This window comes from Physeter macrocephalus, chromosome 12, assembly GCF_002837175.3.
Source record: "Physeter macrocephalus isolate SW-GA chromosome 12, ASM283717v5, whole genome shotgun sequence".
NCBI classification, from domain to species: Eukaryota; Metazoa; Chordata; class Mammalia; order Artiodactyla; family Physeteridae; genus Physeter; species Physeter macrocephalus.
This window is the reverse complement of record NC_041225.1, coordinates 27,611,768-27,617,633: the sequence shown is the minus strand read 5'-3', so window position 1 is coordinate 27,617,633 and position 5,866 is coordinate 27,611,768.

Sequence of the window (5,866 nt, the reverse complement as noted above, 5' to 3'; positions counted from 1 at the left end):
GCCTGCCGATGCAGGGGACACGGGTTCGTGCCCCGGTCCGGGAAGATCCCACATGCCGCGGAGCGGCTGGGCCCGTGAGCCATGGCCGCTGAGCCTGTGCGTCCGGAGCCTGTGCTCCGCAACGGGAGAGGCCACGACAGTGAGAGGCCCGCATACCGAAAAAAAAAAAAAAAAGAATGCAGTGTTTGAAGAATTTTAATGACCTGGAGAAATGTTCACGATGGAATGATAAAGAATTAATCAGAACAAGGAGGATATAAAAAAAAAATCAACCAGAGTAATCCACCATACTAACAAGCCAACAGAGGAAAATCACATGATCATATCAATCGAGGCAGAAAAAGCATTTGACAAAATCCAACACCCTTTCATGATAAAAACTCTCAGAAAAATAAGAATAGACAGGGGACTTCCTCACCTTGACAAAGAACATCCATTTTTTTGGATAAAAGATATTATTTTTTTACCTAAATATATTTGACGTACAATGTGCAAGTCCAAGGTATATAACATGTTGATTTGGGCTTCCCTGGTGGCGCAGTGGTTGAGAATCCGCCTGCTAATGCAGGGGACACGGGTTCGAGCCCTGGTCTGGGAAGATCTCACATGCCGCGGAGCAACTAGGCCCATGAGCCACAACTACTGAGCCTGCGCGTCCGGAGCCTGTGCTCCGCAACAAGAGAGGCCGCGATAGTGAGAGGCCCGCGCACTGCGATGAAGAGTGGCCCCCGCTCGCCACAACTAGAGAAAGCCCTCGCGCAGAAACGAAGACCCAACACAGCACAAATAAATAAAATAAATTAATAACGTGTTGATTTGATACACCTGTACCTGGTAATATGGCTGCCTACAATTGTAAAATTAGTTAGCACTCCATTACACCATATAGTTGTCATTGCTTTCTTTGTGGTGGGAATAATTAAGATCTAGTCTCTCAGGAATTTTGATGATTTAAGTAAAATATTGTTGTCTACATTCACTATACTGTGCATCAGATCTCCAGGACTTATTTTTCTATGAGTTGCACATTTGTACCCTGAAACATCTCTCCTATTCCCCAATTATAACCCCTGGCAACCAACTCTCCACTCTGTTTCTACGAGTTTGGCTTCCTCTGACCCACATGTAAGTTGTATCATACAATATTTGTCTTTCTGTCTGGATTATCTCACCTAGCGTAACGACCTCAAGGGCCAACCACGCCATCACAAATGGAAGGACATTCCTCCTTCTCATAGCTGAATAATATTCGATTGTGTGTGTATATATATATATCTCACACTTTTATCATTCATCCTTTGACAGGCACTTAGGTTTCTAACCTTGGCTATTGTGAATAATGCTGCAATAAACCTGGGAGGGCAGACATCCCTTTGATAATGTTTTCATTACCTTTGCATAAATACCCAGAAGTGGAATTGCACAACCATATGGTAATTCCATTTTTACTTTTTTGAGGAGCCTCCATGCTGTTTTCCATAGTGGCTGCACCAATGTACATTCCCACCAACAGTGTTTTCTCCACGCTCTCGGCAACACTCACTACCTTTCCTCTTCTTGATGACCGGCATTCTGGCAGGTGTGAGGTGATAGCTCGCGGTTTTGATGTGCATTTATTTCCCTGATGATTAGCGATGCTGAACATCGCTTCATGTGTCTGTCGGCCATTTGGATGTCCTTTGGAAAAACGTCTTTCTATTTCGTCAAAGAGCATCTATCTTTAAAAACCAACACTAACATCATCCTCAGGTGAAGGCTGAGTGTCCCCTCCTGAGATCAGGAAAATCAGGACAGCAATCTTACTTCTTATTTAGCATCATGCTGGAAGTTCCAGCCCACGCAGAAGGCATGGAAAGGAAACAAAAGCCACAGGGATCAGAAAGGGGAAAGTAAAACAGTCCCTTGTTGCAGATGACATGATTGTCTGCCAAGAAAATCCCAAGGAGTCTACAAAAAACTTCTAGAACTATTAAGTGAGTTCAGCAAGTTCTCAGAATACAAGATAAACATACAAAAATCAGTTGTATTTCTATAAGCTAGCAGTAAACGTATGGACACTGAAATTAAAAGCAATATAATTTACAATTGCTCAATAAAATGAAATTTGTAGGTATAAATCTAACAAAACATGTATAGGACCTATATGCTGAAACACAACATGCTGGTGAGAAAATCACAGACGATCTAAACAAACGGAGAGACGTGTCGTGTTCATGACCAGAAGGCTCCGCACAGGAAGGATGTCATTTCCCCCAAAACTGATCTACAAGCTTAACACAGTTCTTATTGAAATCTCAGCAAGAGTTCTTACAGATTCAGACAATACTATTCTAAAATGTATATGAAAGACAAAGGAACCAGAATAGCTAAAATAATTTTGAAAAAGAAGAATAAAGTAAGAGGAATCAGTCTACCCAGTTTCAAGACTTATTATACAATGGAACAGAACAGAGAACCCACACAAATGTACCCAACTGATTTTGTTAAGTTTTTTTAAATAAAATGCACATAACATAAAATTTATTCTCTTAATCGTTTTAACTGTAGCGTTCAATGGTATTAAATACATTCATAATGTCATGCAACCATCACTACCATCCAGCTCCATATTTCTTTCCACCTTGTAAAACTGAACCTCTGTCCCCATTAAACATAACTCCTCATTGCCCCCCCATCTCAGCCCCTGGCCACCACCATTCGACTTTTCGTTTCTATGAACTGACTATTCTAAGCATCTCATGTAAGTGGAATCACAGAGTATTTGTGTAACTGGCTTATTTCACTTAACCTAATAATGTCCTCAAGGTTTATCCATGTGATAGCAGTTGTCAGAATCCCCTTCCTTTTTTTTTTTTTTTTATTTACTTGTTTTGTTTTTAGTTTTAGTTTTGGCTGCATTGGGTCCTCATTGCTGTGTGTGGGCTTCCTCCAGTTGGCGGCGAGCGGGGGCTGCTCTTCGTTGTGGTGCACGAGCTTCTCACTGCGGTGGCTTATCTTGTTGCGGAGCACAGGCTCTAAGCGGGCAGGCTTCAGTAGTTGCGGCACGCGGGCTTAGTCGCTCCGCGACTTGTGGGATCTTCCCGGACCAGGGATTGAACCCGTGTCCCCTGCATTGGCAGGTGGATTCTTAACCACTGCACCACCAGGGAAGTCCAATTTTTTTTTTAATATTTATTTATTTACTTTGGCTGCACCAGATCTTAGTTGCAGCACATGGGATCTTTAGTTGCGGCACACATGCAGGATCCAGTTCCCCAACCAGGGATCACACCCAGGCCCCCTACACTGGGAGTGTGGACTCTTACCAACTGGACCACCAGGGAAGTCCCTCCCCTGCTTTTTAAGGCTGAGCTATGTCCCACTGTATGTATAGACCACGTTTTGCTTATCCATTTATCCACTGGTGGACACTTGAGTTGCTTTCACATTTTAGCTACTGTGAATAATGCTATGAACATGGGTGTACAAATATCTTTTCCAGACCTTGCTTTTAATTCTTTTGGTTATACCCAGAAGTGAAGTTGCTGGATCATACGGTAGTTCTATTTTTACTTTTTTGAGGAACTGCCATACTGTTTTCCAAAGTGGCTGCACCATTTTACATTCCCACCAACAAGGGTTCCAATTTCTCCACATCCTCACCAGCACTTGCTATTTTCTGTTTTTTGTGTTGTTTTGATAGCAGCCATCCCAAAAGGTGTGAGGTTGCTCTCTTTGTAGTTTTGACTTTCATTTCCCTCCTGACCAGTGCATCTTTTCATGTGCTAATTGGCCTACATCCCAATTGATTTTTTGGGGGGTGGGGGGGCCACTCAGCGTGGTTTGCCGGATCTTAGTTCCCCGACCAGGGATTGAACCTGGGCCACGCAGTGAAAGCACCGGGTCCTAACCACTGGACCACCAGGGAATTCCCTAGACCCAACTGATTTTTGACAAAAGAGCAAAAGCAACTCAGTGGAAGGAGGATGGTCTTTTTAATAAATGGTGCTGGAGCAGCTTAACATCCAGAGGCAACAGGTGAACGTTATACAAATATTAACTCAAAATAGATCACGAACGTTAAGTGTAAAATTATAAAACTTTTAGAAAAAACATAGGAGAAAAATCTACAGGATCTAGGGATAGGCAAATAGCTCTTAGACATAAAACACCAAAAGTACAATCCCCAGAAGCAAAAACTGATAAATTGTACTTCATGAAAATGAAAACCCGGGCTTCCCTGGTGGCGCAGTGGTTGAGAGTCCGCCTGCCAATGCAGGGGACACGGGTTCGTGCCCCGGTCCGGGAAGATCCCACATGCCGCGGAGCAGCTAAGCCCGTGAGCCATGGCCGCTGAGCCTGCGCTCCACAACGAGAGAGGCCACGACAGTGAGAGGCCCATGTACCACAAAAAAAAAAAAAAGAAAACCCTAGGTTAAGAGTCTGCCTGACAATGCAGGGGACACTGATTCGAGCCCTGGTCTGGGAGGATCCCACATGCCGCGGAGCAACTAAGCCCGTGAGCCACAGCTACTGAGCCTGCGCCCGTTGACCCTCCGCCCCCCAAAGAGAGAGGCCACGACAGTGAGAGGCCCATGTACCACAAAAAAAAAAAAAAAAGAAAACCCTATTAAAGTGCAAAAACAAGCTACAGGAGGGGAAAAAATATTCACAAACTATATATCTACCAGAGGTCTTTTATCTAGAGTATATAAAGTACTCTCAAAATTCAACAGGAAAATAACAAACAATCCAGTGAGAAAATGGGCCAAAACATGAAAAGCTATTTCCACCAAGAGTCTGTGGGGATGGCAAAGAAGCACAGGAAAAGATGTTCAACATCACTGGCCACCAGGGAAACGCCCCTTACACCCACAGTGAGATACACCGCACACCTGTCACAACGGCTGCATCTGAAAGTAGCAAGGAGCCCAAATGCTGTTGAGGATGACAAGCTCGGGGGACGTAACGGTGCAGCCGCTCTGGGAACAGTCTGGCACTTTCTTAAGACACTGACCGTGCAACGACCCTACAACCCGGCGATGGCACTCCTGGGCGTTTACCCCAGGAGCCAAGACTTACCTTCACAGGAAAACCGGAACATCCACGGCGGTTTATAGCAGCTGAATCCCTAACAGCCCCTGACGGAGAACAACTCAGATGTCCTTCAATGGGCGGCTGGTTAAAGAAACTCTGGTCCGCAGTACCAGGGAGCACCGCTCGGCGGTAAAGGAACCAACTACAGACACAGCACCAACTGGGAGGCTCTCCAGAGAATTTTGAATGAAAAGAGCCAGTCCTACAAAGGTTCTGCACTGCCTGCTTCCGTTTATAGAACGGTACTGAAATGGTGAAACTAGAAAATGAACGGACCAGTGGCGGCCAGGGGCTGAGGAGGTGGGCGTGGTGTCAGAGAGGGGCAGAGGGGCGTCCGTGACCCGTGATGTGGGCCCTGCTCCCGCAACACCTGCTGCCGCTGGGGAGACAGGGTGCACGGAGTCCTCTGGTTCACTTCTTACAGCCGCGGGTGAAGCTACCATGTCTCAAGATTAAAACTTTCACTTAAAAAAAAGCTGCCTGGGGCTTCCCTGGGGGCGCAGTGGTTGAGAGTACGCCTACCGATGCAGGGGACGCGGGTTCGCGCCCCGGTCCAAGAAGATCCCACATGCCGCGGAGCGGCTGGGCCCGTGAGCCATGGTCGCTGAGCCTGCGCGTCCGGAGCCTGTGCTCCGCAACGGGAGAGGCCGCAGCAGTGAGAGGCCCGCGTACTGCAAAAAAAAAAAAAAAAAAAAAAAAAAAAAAAGCTGCCTGACACTCCCTTTCTTTTGTTCTATATTATTAGGCTGCATATTCTGTCCTTGCCTCCTGCCATGACAATGCTTTTCTA